Here is an 18,930-nt window from a genome sequence, read left to right as displayed (position 1 = left end):
TCCAGAGTATAAATAATAACTACCATACGCCATTGGGTGGGCTCGAACCACCAACGCCAATTGCGCCACGGAGACTCTTGTTGTGCTGTTGATAATAATAGGAGTAAATTATATATAGCACAAACAATAATTACAATGGGCCCTTGTCATAATGCTTATAATACTAGGGATAAACTATATATGATGAACAATAAAATCATGAAATTCTATTAGATATAAACAATTTTCATTGAATATTCTAGGGTATAAATAATAAATATTTTTCCTCGTAGACCCTTGTCGTAATGCTGATAATAGTAGGGGTAAACTATATGTATTGTCATGGACCCCATTTTATTTGTCATGAATATCCTGTTATTTACTTACTATACTCCTTTAGTCATGCTCTAATTTATTATTATTGTGTACATTCGCCAAATCGACATTACATGATTTGCCACTTACGTTTAATATCTAAGCCGAAATCATAACCCTAGACCAACAAGCCACGGGTTTTATCCAGTGCGTGTTTGTGTTGGAACCAATGTACAACATTGTTGTAAATAACATGTTCGTGATCCAATATATAATACTGTAGTAAATAATATGTTCTCGAATTTAAAGAAATGTCCGGGCTCGTGTAAACTACATTAGGGTGGTCCTTTAGATGGTCATGTGCAAATTTCCTTGCTCCCAGGGGCTCAAATGGTTCCAATTAGATAAAAAACAATTCTTTGAAAGTTTTAGCTCTTAATATTAACGTTTAGATAGAGCGCATTCAATCAAAGTTTTGTATGGAAATAGCATGAAAAAAATTTCAAAAATTTTCAAAAATTTTAAAAATGTTTTTTTAAATGTAATTTAGCGAACAAATGAATGAATAAAACTTATTCATTTGTCGCTAAGTTATACCTAAAACATTTTTTTAATTTTCAAAATGTTTTCCATGCTCTTTCCATACAAACTTTGATTACATTGCGCTCTATCTAAATGTTAATATTAAGAGCTAAAACTTTCAGAGAATTGTTTTTTATCTATTTGGAACCATTTGAACCCCTGGGAGCAAGAAAATTCGAAACTTTATCAACTTAATAAGTTACAACTATAAGTTATTACACCATAATTGAGTACGAAATGCTAGGCGTCGTTGGTGTAATGGTCAGCATAGTTTCCTTCCAAGCAGTTGATCCGGGTTCGATTCCCGGCCGACGCAATCACGTTTATTACTTTCGTGTTGCAATTTCTCAATATTAAAAAAAAGTTTCAATATGGGTAAAATGAAAATTTTAAGAAATTATTTGTCATGTCTTGGCATTTTGCTGTCTACATACAAAAACTCACAATAAACTTTATCACCTTAATAAGTTACAACTATAAGTTATTACACCATAATTGAATGCAATATGTCAGGCGTCGGTGGTGTAATGGTCAGCATAGTTGCCTTCCAAGCAGTTGATCCGGGTTCGATTCCCGGCCGACGCAAACACGTTTATTACTTTTCTGTTGCAATTTGTCAAAATTAAAAAAAAGTTTCAATATGGGTAAAATGAAAATTTTAAGAAATTATTTGTCATGTCTTGGAATTTTGCTGTCTACATACAGAGACTCACAATAAACTTTATCAACTTAATAAGTTACAACTATAAGTTATTACACCATAATTGAATGCAATATGTTAGGCGTCGGTGGTGTAATGGTCAGCATAGTTGCCTTCCAAGCAGTTGATCCGGGTTCGATTCCCGGCCGACGCAAACACGTTTATTACTTTCGTGTTGCAATTTGTCAAAATTAAAAGAAAGTTTCAGTATGGGTAGAATTAATATTATACCAAATCGACATTATTATTATATTTATAACAACAATATAGTAAGAAATATGTGCTTGAATTAAAAGAAATGCGCGGGCTCGTACAGGATTTGAACCCGGGACTTTCCCCACCCAAAGCGGGTATCATACCCCTAGACCAACGAACCACATGTTCTACCCAGTCCGTGTTTGTGTTGCATCCAATGCACAACATTGTAGTAAATAATATGTGCTCGAATTTAAAGAAAAGTCCGGGCTCGTCCGGGATTTGAACCCGGGACCTTCCGCACCCTAAGCGGAAATCATACCCTTAGACCAATGAAATCATGAAATTCTATTAGATATAAACAATTTTCATTAAATATTCTAGGGTATAAATAATAAATATTTTTCCTCGTAGACCCTTGTCGTAATGCTGATAATAGTAGAGGTGAACTATATGTATTGTCATGGACTCCTTTTTATTTGTCATGAATATCCTTTTATTTATTTACTATACTCCTTTAGTCATGCTCTAATTTATTATTATTGTGTACATTCGCGGTCTTTCTACAACCTTACCGTGAAGTCGCAATCCTGTAAGAGACTAGTTACTTTGAATATTACTAATGAAAAGGCGTTTGTTCGTTACTTAATTAACTGACCTATATTTACATTTAATAATCACTTATCCTAAAACATTGCTTATTCTAACATGCAACCTATATCTACACTAATCTGTAACCCACGGCGCAATCAGTGTCCAATACCTGTCCATACATCGGGCCCTATTCACTTCACACACAAAGAGTTAACATTTACTTCACTCCTATAAACTATACAAACTATACAAAGTCTACTTTCGGTTCGGGGGATAGCTTCCGAAACGCTGTCCCTCCATGATGTCCTCTAGGCTTACATTAAAAACATTTTATTAACCCTTTCGTGCGCTGGACCGCACGTTTGCCGACTTTGAGGCCATGCAGGCAACGCACACCTTCGACCACGACTACCTGATGACTGAAAGGGGTAGTTATGTAGTTATGTGGGTGCTCACCCACACATTCGTAACAATATGATGCACAATATAATCATTAAATACTATTGGGTATAAAAAATATTCTTTTAAAATTTCAGGGTATGAATAATAACTACTATACGCCCCAGGGTGGGCTCGAACGATCAACCTTTCTGTTAACAGCCGAGCGCGCTAGCCAATTGTGCCACGGAGGTCCTTGTCGTGCTATTGATATTATATATAGGATAAACAATATTTATAATCATCAAACAATAACGGGTATAAACAACAATTATTCTTATGCCCAATAAATAACACATATCTGTAACTTTTTTTCATCATCAATATCAGATATAATAATTAAGAATCAATGCAAACAAAAGTTTTTTGAGGCTGTGGTCCCTTTGGCGCAGCGGATAGCGCGTTGGACTTCTAATCCAAAGGTCGTGGGTTTGATCCCCACAAGGTATGCTTAGTAAAACTAATTTATGTGATGACCATATATTGTATAGTCCAGTTTGGAAATTGGTAATTAACTATAGCCGTTTATGCGTTGCAATTTTTGTCTAAATTTTGTCGGCTGAATACCCACAAGAGATGTTCAGAAATATCACATTATTTTAAGAAATGATTTGTCATGTCTTGGCATTTTCCTGTCTACATACAAAAACTCACAATAAACTTTATCAACTTAATATGTTACAACTATAAGTTATTACACCATAATTGAGTGCAAAATGCTAGGCGTCGGTGGTGTAGTGGTCAGCATAGTTGCCTTCCAAGCAGTTGATCCGGGCTCGATTCCCGGCCGACGCAATCACGTTTATTACTTTCGTGTTGCAGTTTGTCAATATTAAAAAAAAGTTTCAATATGGGTAAAATGAAAATTTTAAGAAATTATTTGTCATGTCTTGGCATTTTGCTGTCTACATACAAAAACTCACAATAAACTTTATCACCTTAATAAGTTACAACTATAAGTTATTACACCATAATTGAATGCAATATGTTAGGCGTCGGTGGTGTAATGGTCAGCATAGTTGCCTTCCAAGCAGTTGATCCGGGTTCGATTCCCGGCCGACGCAATCACGTTGATTACTTTCGTGTTGCAATTTGTCAAAATTAAAAAAAAGTTTCAATATGGGTAGAATCAATATTATACCATATCGACATTATTATTATATTTATAACAACAATGTAGTAAGAAATATGTGCTTGAATTAAAAGAAATGCGCGGGCTCGTACAGGATTTGAACCCGGGACTTCCCCCACCCAAAGCGGGAATCATACCCCTAGACCAACGAACCACATATTCTACCCAGTGCGTGTTTGTGTTGCATCCAATGTACAACATTGTAGTAAATAATATGTGCTCGAATTTAAAGGAAAGTCCGGGCTCGTCCGGGATTTGAACCCGGGACCTCCCGCACCCTAAGCGGAAATCATACCCCTAGACCAACGAGCCACGCGGTATACTCAATAAACTCATTTCACACATGATTTGCCACTTACGTTTATTATCTAAGCCAAAATCATACCCCTAGACCAACGAGCCACGGGTTTGATCCAGTGCGTGTTTGTGTTGGATCCAATCTACAACATTGTAGTAAATATTACTACAATTTTGTAGTAAATGATATGTACTCGAATTTAAAGAAATGTCCGGGCTCGTCCGGGATTTGAACCTGGGACATCCTGCACCTTAAGCAGAAATCAATTTGTCAAAATTAAAAGAAAGTTTCAATATGGGTAGAATCAATATTATACCAAATCGACATTATTATTATATTTATAACAACAATATAGTAAGAAATATGTGCTTGAATTAAAAGAAATGCGCGGGCTCGTACGGGATTTGAACCCGGGACTTCCCCCACCCAAAGCGGGAATCATACCCCTAGACCAACGAACCACATGTTCTATCCAGTGCGTGTTTGTGTTGCATCCAATGCACAACATTGTAGTAAATAATATGTGCTCGAATTTAAAGAAAAGTCCGGGCTCGTCCGGGATTTGAACCCGGGACCTTACGCACCCTAAGCGTAAATCATACCCTTAGACCAATGATAAACAATAAAATCATGAAATTATATTAGATATAAACAATTTTCATTAAATATTCTAGGGTATAAATAATAAATATTTTTCCTCGTAGACCCTTGTCGTAATGCTGATAATAGTAGGGGTGAACTATATGTATTGTCATGGACTCTTTTTTATTTGTCATGAATATCCTTTTATTTATTTACTATACTCCTTTAGTCATGCTCTAATTTATTATTATTGTGTACATTCGCGGTCTTTTTACAACCTTACCGTGACATCGCAATCCTGTAAGAGACTAGTTACTTTAAATATTACTAATGAAAAGGCATTTGTTCGTTACTTAATTAACTAACCTATATTTACATTTAATAATCACTTATCCTAAAACATTGCTTATTCTAACATGCAACCTATATCTACACTAATCTGTAACCCACGGCGCAACCAGTGTCCAATACTTGTCCATACATCGGGCCCTATTCTCTTCCCACACAAATAGTTAACATTTACTTCACTCCTATAAACTATACAAACTATACAAAGTCTACTTTCGGTTCGGGGGATAGCTTCCGAAACGCTGTCCCCCCATGACGTCCTCTAGGCTTACATTAAAAACATTTTATTAACCCTTTCGAGCGCTGGACCGCACGTTTGCCGGCTTTGAGGCCATGCAGGCAACGCACACCCTCGACCACGACTACCTGATGACTGAGAGGGGTAGTTATGTAGTTATGTGGATGCTCACCCACACATTCGTAACAATATGATGAACAATATAATCATTAAATACTATTGGGTATAAAAAATATTCTTTTAATATTCCAGGGTATGAATAATAAATACTACACGCCCCAGGGTGGGCTCGAACCATCAACCTTTCGGTTAACAGCCGAGCGCGCTAGCCAATTGTGCCACGGAGGCCCTTGTCGTGCTATTGATAAGAGTAGGAATAAATGATATATAGGACAAACAATATTTATAATCATCAAACAATAACGGGTATAAACAACAATTATTCTTATGCCCAATAAATAACACATATCTGTAACTTTTTTTCATCATCAATATCAGATATAATAATTAAGAATCAATGCAAACAAAAGTTTCTTGAGGCTGTGGTCCCTTTGGCGCAGCGGATAGCGCGTTGGACTTCTAATCCAAAGGTCGTGGGTTCGATCCCCACAAGGGATGCTTAGTAAAACTAATTTATGTAATGACCATATATTGTATAGTCCAGTTTGGAAATTGGTAATTAACTATAGCCGTTTATGCGTTGCAATTTTTGTCTAAATTTTGTCGGCTGAATACCCACAAGAGATGTTCGGAAATATCACATTATTTTAAGAAATGATTTGTCATGTCTTGGCATTTTGCTGTCTACATACAAAAACTCACAATAAACTTTATCACCTTAATAAGTTACAACTATAAGTTATTACACCATAATTGAATGCAATATCTTAGGCGTCGGTGGTGTAATGGTCTGCATAGTTGCCTTCCAAGCAGTTGATCCGGGTTCGATTCCCGGCCGACGCAAACACGTTTATTACTTTTCTGTTGCAATTTGTCAAAATTAAAAAAAAGTTTCAATATGGGTAAAATGAAAATTTTAAGAAATTATTTGTCATGTCTTGGAATTTTGCTGTCTACATACAAAAACTCGCAATAAACTTTATCAACTTAATAAGTTACAACTATAAGTTATTACACCATAATTGAACGCAATATGTTAGGTGTCGGTGGTGTAATGTTCAGCATAGTTGCCTTGCAAGCAGTTGATCCGGCTTCGATTCCCGGCCGACGCAATCACGTTTATTACTTTCGTGTTGCAATTTGTCAAAATTAAAAAAAAATTCAATATGGGTAGAATCAATATTATACCAAATCGATATTATTATTATATTTATAACAACAATGTAGTAAGAAATATGTGCTCGAATTGAAAGAAATGCGCGGGCTCGTACAGGATTTGAACACGGGACTTCCCCCACTCAAAGCGAGAATCATACCCCTAGACCAACGAACCACATGTTCTACCCAGTGCGTGTTTGTGTTGCATCCAATGCACAACATTGTAGTAAATAATATGTGCTCGAATTTAAAGAAAAGTCCGGGCTCGTCCGGGATTTGAACCCGGGACCTCCCGCACCCTAAGCGGAAATCATACCCCTAGACCAACGAGCCACGCGGTATACTCAATAAACTCATTTCACACATGATTTGCCACTTACGTTTATTATCTAAGCCAAAATCATACCCCTAGACCAACGAGCCACGGGTTTGATCCAGTGCGTGTTTGTGTTGGATCCAATCTACAACATTGTAGTAAATATTACTACAATTTTGTAGTAAATGATATGTACTCGAATTTAAAGAAATGTCCGGGCTCGTCCGGGATTTGAACCTGGGACATCCTGCACCTTAAGCAGAAATCAATTTGTCAAAATTAAAAGAAAGTTTCAATATGGGTAGAATCAATATTATACCAAATCGACATTATTATTATAATTATAACAACAATATAGTAAGAAATATGTGCTTAAATTAAAAGAAATACGCGGGCTCGTACAGGATTTGAACCCGGGACTTCCCCCACCCAAAGCGGGAATCATACCCCTAGACCAACGAACCACATGTTCTATCCAGTGCGTGTTTGTGTTGCATCCAATGCACAACATTGTAGTAAATAATATGTGCTCGAATTTAAAGAAAAGTCCGGGCTCGTCCGGGATTTGAACCCGGGACCTCCCGCACCCTAAGCGGAAATCATACCCCTAGACCAACGAGCCACGCGGTATACTCAATAAACTCATTTCACACATGATTTTCCACTTACGTTTATACTTTTGACCATATAAATAAGGGCGAAACTGTCTAATACTCCATATGATAGCTAATAACTCATTGTCTATTATGTCATAGTTTAGTTCCGCCTTGTTGAGTTTTCTGGAAGCAAAAGCCACTGGCATCCCTCCTGCTGGACTGTCTTCAGCCAGAACCACTCCTATGGCTTCACCGTCGTCGAAATAAAAGGTTTATTAAAATCCGCACATTGCAATATTGGTGCATTTAAAAGAGCCTTCTTCAAAAGATTGAATGATTTATCTTTCATTTCACCCAAAATTCCAAGCTTTATCCTTCCTCAGCACTAATATCAGAGCAATTCTTGCAAATTTTTTAATGAACTTTCGGTGATATTCTACTAATCCTAAGAACATTTTTACTTCTCTTGGATTTGCTGGTGCCATAAAATTTCTAACAGCTTCTACTTTGTCGGAATCTGGAGTTAATTTCCGACTTAGGAATTCATACGTTATTGGTTGGAGTTTTAGATTGTGATTAGGTACGTTACGTAGTAGTTTGAAAACATCTCGTAACCTATAATTGTGTTTCTGTAGTGTCTTACCATAAACGATAATGTCGTATATGTACACTAATCCTTTAAATCGTTCGACTCACACCAATACCATGTTAGTTAACCTTTGCAGTGCATTTTTCAGTCCGAAGGGCATTCTTTTATAGTGAAATTTTCTTCATTAAGACCATTACGTTTTTCTTCATTCTTATATGTGGGTCATTCTTTTACAAACCGGACACTAATTAAACTTGGCATTTTAGAATTGTCTGAAAATTTGTTTACAGATACTATTCATAAAATCATTTGACACGTATTTCAGGATTTTGCTTTAAAATTTTTTTAAAGAAAATATTTACGATTGAAATATGGATAATTTGCTCAAATTTGATGGTCTTTCTCTGCATTACTATTAATATCTCCAGTTGTGGTGAACAGATCAGTATGATTTTTTTTTATTGTACTCATTTTGAATTCAACTTTCAGTTAATTGCAAAAAAAATTATTGTTTTTGCAATTTTTTAACAATAAAAGCAGTCTATTGTTAACATAGGATTTACATACCCTTTACCCGACTCGAATGGATTGAAATAAACAACATAATTTTTCTTTTACTCTCTACTACAAAATCTCTTTATATGGTGTTGGAGGCACAGTCAGATCCAAAGATGAAAGATGCGCAGAACGGAACGTCTTGAAATACGCAGCGCGTGACGTAATGAAACATGTGAGAACTTGCGGTGCTGCATGCCTGCACGAATTGAATGCATGAATTCTGTATGTTATGCGATTAGATATTGACTAAAATGCAGTTCAAGCACTAGCAAGTACAATGACTAAATGCCAATTCAACCTCTACCAAAAACTAACCAAAAATTGCATAAATAACTCTTTTGCGCGCTGTCATTCAAAGAATCAACACTAAATTTGTAAATAAGATAATAAAAATTTCTTGCAATGTCAAAATTTGACAAAATAAGAGCAGATCGATGTTTGAATCCATTCAACTTGTGTCGTCATCGGAAAGTAAAAAACCTTCGGCCAGTTTCAAAAAAACATTTAGTAGTTTTAAATTTACCAATTACAAAAAGGACACTTCAGCAAAAAATCTGTAATACTTGCCGCCTGAAATTTGCTGAATTAACAAAGAACAACGAAAAAAAGGTAAATTTTAATGATTTTGATAGTGAAAGTATAAATAAAAAAGTTAAAGAAGGTACCAGCACATCAAATAAATTTCGATTTAGGATGAAGAAAATAAGTCTTCTGAATCTGAGGCATTGTTGGAAACTGATATCAATGATATCAAACGTATTCCCGCTAGTCCCGATGTACCGTTTGAAGAAGACGAGGCAGTGGTACCTGCAGCAATTGATTTTCTCAACCAGGGTTTGAACTTGGAGTTTCACCTATTCAAAAGAAAAAAAATTCTCAACGGCGTTATTCAAATGAAAAATTGAAAAATGTATCGGAAGCACTGACAAACTAATTTTTTTATTCTGTTACTGACCAAAATGAAATTAAAATCGAAGAAAATGATGAAAAAAAATTGCTTAATGTCTTAAAAGAAGAATTCAATAAAACCACGGATCGTTCGAAAAGAATGAAAATTTTGAACATTTTCAAAGATTGGTCTTATCGTAAAATAAAACTACATTTTCCGCTAGCTACTAAACACATGATCAAAACTGCAGAAACAATTGCTATTGAAAAAGGTGTCTTGTCCGATACAACACCAAAGAGCCACCCGTCATTAGAGAAAGAGGTAGTTGACTTAATAACTAACTTCTACCAATTGGATGAGAATAGTCGCATGATGCCGGGGAAGGACTTCGTTTCTGTTAAAATTGATGGCGAACGAGTTCAAATGCAGAAAAGATTACTCTTAATAAATTTGAAGGAACTGTTTCAATTGTTGAAGGAAAAATACCCTGAAATAAAATGTAGTTTTTCAAAATTTGCGTCTCTACGACCTAAACATTGCGTTTTTGCGGGTGCTAGTGGCACCCATTCAGTGTGTGTATGTACCATTCACGAAAATGTTAAATTGTTGGTAGAAGAATCTAATATGAAAAATCTTACTGCCCACATAAATAATCCATTAAAATCCTATCATGACTGCTTGAAAACTATGACTTGTGTAGAACCCACAGATAATTGTTATTTTGGGAAATGCTCCAAGTGTCCTGGTTCAGAAAATTTGATCAGTGAATTAGAAAATATTTTTGACGAAAACTAAATTGAAGAAATTAGATACAGGCAGTGGACCAATATTGACAGATCTACATTACAATTAATGATATCTCCAATTGATGAGTTTTTACAAAAGTTGCATACCAGTTTAGGAAAGTTACTGTTACATACATTTCTCGTAAAAAAAACAAAACGAATTTATAATGAAGAAAAAGGAAGAACTAAAACAGAGTGAGTGCATCGTAGTGTGTGATTTTTCTGAAAATTATGCTTTTGTTGTCCAAGAAGCTGCCCAAGGATTCCATTGGAATAATAATCAGGCTACGGTGCACCCATTCGCAATTTATTACAAAAATTATGACGGTAAGTTACATGTAAAGAGTTTAGTAATAATTTCAGAATGTCTGCACCACGACACTATAGTGGTCCATGTATTTCAACAACATTTGGTAGAATTCTTAAGCACTGACAACAAATTGAAACAATTTGTGATTTGACTTTTCTGATGGGTCGGGTGCGCAGTACAAAAACAAAAAAAATTTTGTGAATCTTACTTACCACAAAAAAGATTTTGGTCTTGTTGCCGAGTGGCATTTTTTCCCAACATCCCACGGTAAGGGCGCTTGCGATGGAATTGGTGGAACTTTGAAAAGACTAGCAGACTGATCTGTTCACCACAACTGAAGATATTAAGATTAATGCAGAGGAAAACCATCAAATTTGGGAAAATTATCCAAATTTCAATCGTAAATATTTTCTTTAAAAACTTTTTTAAAGCAAAATCCTGAAATACGTGTCAAATGATTGCATGAATAGTATCTGTAAACAAATTTTCAGACAATTCTAAAATGTCAAGGTTAATTAGTGTCCGGTTTGTAAAAGAATGACCCATATAAGTTCTACTTTGGAACTATTAACATTATTTGTAGGATTTGTATCCTGTCATATCATTGTTTCGAGAAGCTAAGTTTCTATTCATATCCGTGTTTCTATCAGTAATAGTTGCATCGTCGCAGGGCCTAAATTCTGATAGTTCAACCTTTAATGCACAGACGGAATTTGATTTGCGATTTTTATTTATTATTCCTTTAAGGTTTCCTGAAATATCGCTAGGAGAATTGCGTTTTTGTTCCATCAATTCTCTTATGGTCTGGTCCGATGTCCTGTCGTTTTATCTAATATATAGAATGATCTCTTTCATTAATTTTCTGGTTCGTTTTCTTACTCCGACTCTGTTTATGCTTAAAATTTGATAGCGCAGATCGTTTGTCATTACACAACGCGGCTGCTTGCTCTTGGCCGTCAACGGGACCTTGCATCTTTTGCAAAATGGAATTCCATGTTTCTTCTATGTGGAATATGTTGTTAGTGGTTTTGTGTTTCCACTGGGGTAATGTCTAGTCCTACCTAAATTCTGTTTCTCCTGTATAGCCATATGTACAGCATCCTCTAGGTGATCGTGTCTGGCTGCTTTAACTAATAGTCTGAGTTCGGGTTTAAAGCCATTTATAAATACTGTCAAAGCTAACTAATTGTGTGCGGATTGTAATAAACTAATAGTGCAGTAAACGGAGCGTTTTGGGTCTGAATTTTTTTGTGAAAACAATTCGGGTTCCGCCACCATCCCCCGGGAGAATGACACCCCTTCTCAATTGTGTAATTACATTTTTTCAAAATCGATAGAAGAACTAATTATGAGAAAAAAATGTCTTTTAGAGTTTTTCAAAAAAACTAATACTTTTCAAGTTACTGGCCTCTAAAAATGCATATATTTTTGGCGTTTTTTTTCGTTTTTTTGCAACTATCTCCTAAAATATATATTTTAGCGAAAATCATGTAATGAACAAAATAATTTCAATAAAAATCTTAATAAATTGGTGTTTTATAAAGTGTTCTAGGAATAATATTAAGCATGATTTGAAAGAGCAAAGTCGTTTTTTATTTCGTTAAAGATTTAATTGTTGTATTTAAAGCCATCTAGTGGCGAGCTTTTACATTTTATGCATTCCTGTGAAATTGGGTTTTATAGTGTTCAACATAAGCTTTAAAATGAGTGCTGTTACAAGTTTTTTGTGTGTAAAATGAGTGAGCTATCATGCAAATAAGAAGCATCAGATATTTTTTTCTTTTAAATCGTATGGTTTAATGAGCGCCATTTCCACCAGAATTAAAGTAATTCACATTCCATCTAGAATTCACTTTATTATAGACATCTTGATGGATTCTAACAGATTCACTACTTTAGTATAAACTATATTCAGAAAACTCACAATTTTATAAAAAAAAAATTCCGATTTTTTTAAAAATCGAACTCATTTTCATTATATCTCAAAAAGAATAAAAGATACGTATAAAAGCATATAGATAAAAATCAAAAGAATCTTTCTGGCTTATTATTGTTTATTATTATATTATTTTTCTTTCACGCAAAAATTGACAGTGTTACGATGGTTTAAAGAGTGCGCGGCCGCGCAATCAGAGTCTTTCTCAAGCTCGTTAACCGTTCGCCGTTTCAAAATGAGGGGAGTTACGAAAAAAATTATGATAAAAAAGGTTGTAGCCCATTTCTTAACCTTTCAAATGGTATATTGCTAATTGTGATGGAGTCGAAAATAAAGGAGTTATGACCCAAAAACTAATCACATTTTTATCGAATTTCGATATTTTGTACATATTTCGAGCAATGTTATATTCTTTAATATTAAAAACGTTTTCTAGCGATCAAACGGCTCAATGTCCACTTATTTATTAAGGGGTGGTAACCCCCCACTTCCGGTAAACCGCCCGATTTTTCAGCGGAATTTTTAGCGGTATTTACCCCAAAAATACCGATATTTTCGGTAATTTTACATAAGCGCTATTTGATACATAATACCCAAAAGTTTAAATTTCTCGGAACGAATTTATCTTTAAATTCCATAATCGCATGAACAGCTATACCTTCAAGTGATTCTACAGGATAAACAAATGTCAAATATTATCTCAACTAGTCATTAACCTGAATATTTATTGCTTTACTAAGGGCTTCATATCGTGTTACAATAAATAGAATTGGACTGATAGATAATGATGTTTGTTTCATCTTATGTAAAAATGTAACGGTTTTTTAAGTGATATTTGCGCCAAAATATTTTATATCATACAGATTACCTCTGCGTAATCTTTATTTTTTTTCTAACCTTATACATAATAATTATGATAATTACTAAATATTTTTGCTTCTTATTACAATTATAAAATATTATCTTTCGAAAATGTTTTGAAGTTTGAAAATACTATAGAACCATCACATTGTTTTAAATAACAATGCTCAACAATTATAGTAACTTATTATTTATCTTGACAAAGTATCCGATCTTAAATTAGTGTAGAATTTTTTTTAAATATTGGAGATTATTTAGCAGAGATAATTTAACAAATCGGATACACGATACAGACAATACAGTTTATTATAATAATGTAATATGATCTTTTATGAGTTTTTGGTCTTTCCTACTCATAAGTTTGTTTTTGGTGAAAAGTACTCAATATACTCGTTAGTGATAATGAATTAAATTTGATATAATTTTGTTAAATTATTATTTAAAAAAATAAACTTATTGTTCTATTTTATTGTTTTTATAGTTTAGTTGAATATAGTTGTAGTTGTATATACATTTTTTTATATTTGTATTAGTAACTTTCAATTTTGTTAACGTCTGTTTAAGATAATAAAAATACCCGTAATTTACCGGTATTCCGATTTAAAATGACAAATTACCGAAATACCGGTATTGAAATTTTTCATCGGTATTGCATTCCCTACTATAAACGATGTTTTATCACTTGTTCTTAATTGGTCATACATTAACCCAAGGATTTTTTCAATTTTCCCTGAATAACTTCTTGCCGTTTCACCTGGCAATTGTCTCATATTGGCAAGTTCTAACTGTAATTCCGGAATGGGACGGCAATCTTTAACTTCGTCTCACAATAAATTATCCGAATACCTGATATAATTAAAAGCCTAACCCTCTAATTTTGTTAAAGCTATTTTTAAAAGTTGCGAGCCTGTTGCTATATATATATATATATATATATATATATATATATATAAATATACTTATTTCATTCTGATGGTTTTCCATCAAACTTAGGTTTTAAGTTCATAGCTGAATTTAAAACTACAGAATCGACTTTGGTATCCTCTACTTCTAATCTAAATGTACGTATCTGCTCTTCAAATGTGGATCTCCTTGCAGGATTCGCCATGGTCTTCAGAGAAAAAGAAAAAATTGTCACACTTGAGTGAGTAAAATCCTGGTGTGTTATCAACCAGCTCTTGTTGGATTTGCCGCCACCTGTATCCTTCGTGTTTCCGGGATGTCGAGTATGTCGGAATCGCACCGCAGTCACCAGTTTCATGGTCGATTCTGTTTTTTTCTAGCGGTGTAGGAATGAAGCCTAGCAACCCAAGATTGACCTGCCACTGGTGTAGATGACTAGAGCGGGCACTGGTTTGAATTATTGTCTCTTCAGAGCTGGATAATCCCAAAGTATAGGCTGGAAGACTTTTATGGTAGCAAATGAAAGATAGAGTCTTCCTCCAACCACTTTATTTGATAAAACTTTGTACTTTACAACCTTACAAATAATTTACTGGATGTTATAACATGTAATATGTTCGGGATTCTTCTACTGATTGTTCAAATTAATTTCTCATTATATACTAACATTTTTGGGTCACCAACAACAAAACAAGGTGTTTTTGAAATATCTTGTTTATAGCCTCGATAATTTTATAAATGAACACTTTTTTGTTGCAATTTAAACAAATATTGTTTATAATTGCTCAGGACAGTTGAATATCTTTATATATAAAATTCTTCTGCAATGATGTAAGTAAATATAATCCTCCTAAACTCGAATTACTCGGATTTTGATAAATCTTTTTGAAGTTTGTTAAGAAAATTAAGATGTATGTGATTATAAAAGTTTAGTAATATTGTAGAAAAAAATGGAAAAATTGCAAAATAAATCGTTTGAAAATTGTTTGGCATTGAAAATATTTGAGACATTGTTTGGCATTGAAAACAAATGAAAAGTGCCACCTAGAAAAAAAATGGCCTGCGGGCGCTGAGGACCCCAGGAATGTCCCTGGTAATAATGTATATTAAATTATTACTAAGAAAAATGAAATTTAGATATAATAATTACTAAAAAGCAGTTAAAATATAGTACAAGATTATAAAAATCATAGGCAACATTATTGGAGCAATTGTTTTTGGTGGAAAAGTCCAAGGTAATATTGTACTTTTACCGCGGATACTATATATTAATTTTTTATGAATTTGTTATACCGTTTAAAAGACTTCAATTTAGTGTGGGAATTGACCCTCATCATTTTATTTAAAGCAGTTCTACATTTATCATCACTCATATTGATGTACAGTAGTATCTCGATTATCCGGACCTCGGTTGTCTGTCATGATTATATTATAGCATGATTAATGCTGCAATTTAATATCTGTAAGTAGTGTAATCGAAGAAAATATGTTTGTACGAACATAAGGAAGTATTAATTTCTTAATAAACGTTGATTTTTGTTGATATCTATGTATAGAATTGTTACTTTCAATAAAAACACAACATTATTCTTCATACATTCAATAATCCGGATTTTCGATTATCCGAATGCCCATTGACAACAATTAGTCCGGTTAATCAAGGTTCTACTGTATATGCAATTTGATGTAAAGAGTAATTTAAAAAAAACAATAATTATTATTTTTAGGTATAAAAGGTTTATTAAAATCCGGACATTACAATATTGGTGCATTTAAAAAAACCTTCTTCAAAAGATTGAATGATTTACCTTTCATTTCACCCCAATTCCAAGCTTTATCCTTCCTCAGCACTAATATCAGAGGATCAGCAATTCTTGCAAATTTTTTAATGATTTTGTCTTGCATCCAATGCACAACATTGTAGTAAATAATATTTGAACCCGGGACCTCCCGCATCCTAAGCGGAAATCATACCCCTAGACCAACGAGCCACGCGGTATACTCAATAAACACATTTCACACACGATTTGCCACTTACGTTTATTATCTAAGCCAAAATGATACCCCTAGAGGATTTGAACCTGGGACATCCCGCACCTTAAGCAGAAATCATACCCCCAGACCAACGATCCAATATAAAAGATCGTATTAAATAATAGGTATTCGAATTTAAAGAAATGTCCGGGCTCATCCGGGATTTGAACCCGGGACCTCCCGTACCCGAAGCGGATATCATACCCCTAGACTAACAAGCGACATATTCCACCCAGTGCGTGTAGATATCAATAACTACAATACGCCCCCGGGTGGGCTCGAACTACCAACCGGTTAACAGCCGAGCGCGCTAGCCAATTGCGCCACGGAGACTCTTGTCGTGCTATTGATAATAGTAGGAATAAATGATATATAGCATAAACAATATTTATAATCATCAAACAATAACTGGTATAAACAACAATTATTCTTATACCCAATAAATACCACATATCTGTAACTTTTTTTCATCATCAATATCAGATATAATAATTAATAATCAATGCAAACAAAAGTTTGCAGTCTACATACAAAAACTCACAATAAACTTTATCAACTTAATAAGTTACAACTATAAGTTATTACACCATAATTGAGTGCAAAATGCTAGGCATCGGTGGTGCCACTTTACCACTTACGTTTAATATCTAAGCCGAAATCATAACCCTAGACCAACAAGCCACGGGTTTTATCCAGTGCGTGTTTGTGTTGGAACCAATGTACAACATTGTTGTAAATAATATGTTCTTGATCCAATATATAATACTGTAGTAAATAATATGTTCTCAAATTTAAAGAAATGTCCGGGCTCGTGTAAACTACATATATGATGAATAATATAATCCTCAAATACTATTGGGTATAAACAATATGCATTGAATATTCCAGAGTATAAATAATAACTATTTTACGCCTCCGGGTGGGCTCGAACCACCAACGCCAATTGCGCCACGGAGACTCTTGTTGTGCTGTTGATAATAATAAGAGTAAATTATATATAGCACAAACAATAATTACAGTAGGCCCTTGTCATAATGCTTATAATACTAGGGATAAACTATATATATGATGAACAATAAAATCATTAAATTCTATTAGATATAAACAATTTTCATTGAATATACTAGGGTATAAATAATAAATATTTTTCCTCGTCGACCCTTGTCGTAATGCTGATAATAGTAGGGGTGAACTATATGTATTATCATGGACCCCTTTTTATTTGTCATGAATATCCTTTTATTTATTTACTATACTCCTTTAGTCATGCTCTAATTTATTATTATTGTGTACATTCGCGGTCTTTCTACAACCTTACCGTGACGTCGCAATCCTGTAAGAGACTAGTTACTTTAAATATTACTAATGAAAAGGCGTTTGTTCGTTACTTAATTAACTAACCTATATTTACATTCAATAATCACTTATCCTAATACATTGCTTATTCTGACATGCAACCTATATCTATACTAATCTGTAACCCACGGCGCAACCAGTGTCCAATATCTGTCCATACATCGGGCCCTATTCACTTCACACACAAATAGTTAACATTTACTTCACTCCTATAAACTATACAAACTATACAAAGTCTATTTTCGGTTCGGGGGATAGCTTCCGAAACGCTGTCCCCTTATGACGTCCTCTAGGCTTACATTAAAAACATTTTATTAACCCTTTCGTGCGCTGGACCGCACGTTTGCCGACTTTGAGGCCATGCAGGCAACGCACACCCTCGATCACGACTACCTGATGACTGAAAGTGGTAGTTATGTAGTTATGTGGGTGCTCACACATTCGTAACAATGTGATGAACAATATAATCATTAAATACTATTGGGTATAAAAAATATTCTTTTAATATTCCAGGGTATGAATAATAACTACTATACGCCCCAGGGTGGGCTCGAACCATCAACCTTTCGGTTAACAGCCGAGCGCGCTAGCCAATTGTGCCACGGAGGCCCTTGTCGTGCTATTGATAAGAGTAGGAATAAATGATATATAGGATAAACAATATTTATAATCATCAAACAATAACGGGTATAAACAACAATTATTCTTACACCCAATAAATAACACATATCTGTAACTTTTTTTCATCATCAATATCAGATATAATAATTAAGAATCAATGCAAACAAAAGTTTTTTGAGGCTGTGGTCCCTTTGGCGCAGCGGATAGCGCGTTGGACTTCTAATCCAAAGGTCGTGGGTTCGATCCCCACAAAGAATGTTTAGTAAAACTAATTTATGTAATGACCATATATTGTATAGTCCAGTTTGGAAATTGGTAATTAACTATAGCCGTTCACGCGTTGCAATTTTTGTCTAAATTTCGTCGGCTGAATACCCACAAGAGATGTTCGAAAATATACACATTATTTTAAGAAATGATTTGTCATGTCTTGGCATTTTGCTGTCTACATACAAAAACTCACAATAAACTTTATCAACTTAATAAGTTACAACTAT

At 34.3% G+C, this 18,930-nt stretch overlaps 13 non-coding genes across 13 annotated transcripts; 9 read left to right on the top strand and 4 right to left on the bottom strand.

Moving 5' to 3' along the window:
- Positions 1-1,120: 1,120 nt before the first annotated feature.
- Trnag-ucc lies at positions 1,121-1,192 on the top strand. Its single transcript has one exon. It is a non-coding gene; the product is annotated as a tRNA-Gly (tRNA).
- A 197-nt stretch (positions 1,193-1,389) lies between these two features.
- On the top strand, positions 1,390-1,461 carry Trnag-ucc. Its single transcript has one exon. It is a non-coding gene; the product is annotated as a tRNA-Gly (tRNA).
- Positions 1,462-1,658: 197 nt separating this feature from the next.
- On the top strand, positions 1,659-1,730 carry Trnag-ucc. The gene has a single exon. It is a non-coding gene; the product is annotated as a tRNA-Gly (tRNA).
- A 1,450-nt stretch (positions 1,731-3,180) lies between these two features.
- Trnar-ucu lies at positions 3,181-3,253 on the top strand. The gene has a single exon. It is a non-coding gene; the product is annotated as a tRNA-Arg (tRNA).
- Positions 3,254-3,526: 273 nt separating this feature from the next.
- Positions 3,527-3,598, top strand: Trnag-ucc. The gene has a single exon. It is a non-coding gene; the product is annotated as a tRNA-Gly (tRNA).
- A 197-nt stretch (positions 3,599-3,795) lies between these two features.
- Positions 3,796-3,867, top strand: Trnag-ucc. Its single transcript has one exon. It is a non-coding gene; the product is annotated as a tRNA-Gly (tRNA).
- A 308-nt stretch (positions 3,868-4,175) lies between these two features.
- Positions 4,176-4,247, bottom strand: Trnap-agg. Its single transcript has one exon. It is a non-coding gene; the product is annotated as a tRNA-Pro (tRNA).
- A 1,699-nt stretch (positions 4,248-5,946) lies between these two features.
- Positions 5,947-6,019, top strand: Trnar-ucu. The gene has a single exon. It is a non-coding gene; the product is annotated as a tRNA-Arg (tRNA).
- Positions 6,020-6,292: 273 nt separating this feature from the next.
- Positions 6,293-6,364, top strand: Trnag-ucc. The gene has a single exon. It is a non-coding gene; the product is annotated as a tRNA-Gly (tRNA).
- A 576-nt stretch (positions 6,365-6,940) lies between these two features.
- On the bottom strand, positions 6,941-7,012 carry Trnap-agg. Its single transcript has one exon. It is a non-coding gene; the product is annotated as a tRNA-Pro (tRNA).
- Positions 7,013-7,545: 533 nt separating this feature from the next.
- On the bottom strand, positions 7,546-7,617 carry Trnap-agg. Its single transcript has one exon. It is a non-coding gene; the product is annotated as a tRNA-Pro (tRNA).
- An 8,988-nt stretch (positions 7,618-16,605) lies between these two features.
- Trnap-cgg lies at positions 16,606-16,677 on the bottom strand. Its single transcript has one exon. It is a non-coding gene; the product is annotated as a tRNA-Pro (tRNA).
- A 1,941-nt stretch (positions 16,678-18,618) lies between these two features.
- Positions 18,619-18,691, top strand: Trnar-ucu. Its single transcript has one exon. It is a non-coding gene; the product is annotated as a tRNA-Arg (tRNA).
- The last annotated feature ends 239 nt before the right edge of the window (positions 18,692-18,930 follow it).

Source organism: Ctenocephalides felis, unplaced genomic scaffold, assembly GCF_003426905.1.
Source record: "Ctenocephalides felis isolate EL2017-DRISC unplaced genomic scaffold, ASM342690v1 CF-g0.4_SCAFFOLD_03570, whole genome shotgun sequence".
Lineage (NCBI taxonomy): Eukaryota > Metazoa > Arthropoda > Insecta > Siphonaptera > Pulicidae > Ctenocephalides > Ctenocephalides felis.
This window is presented reverse-complemented; position numbering and strand designations above follow the sequence as displayed.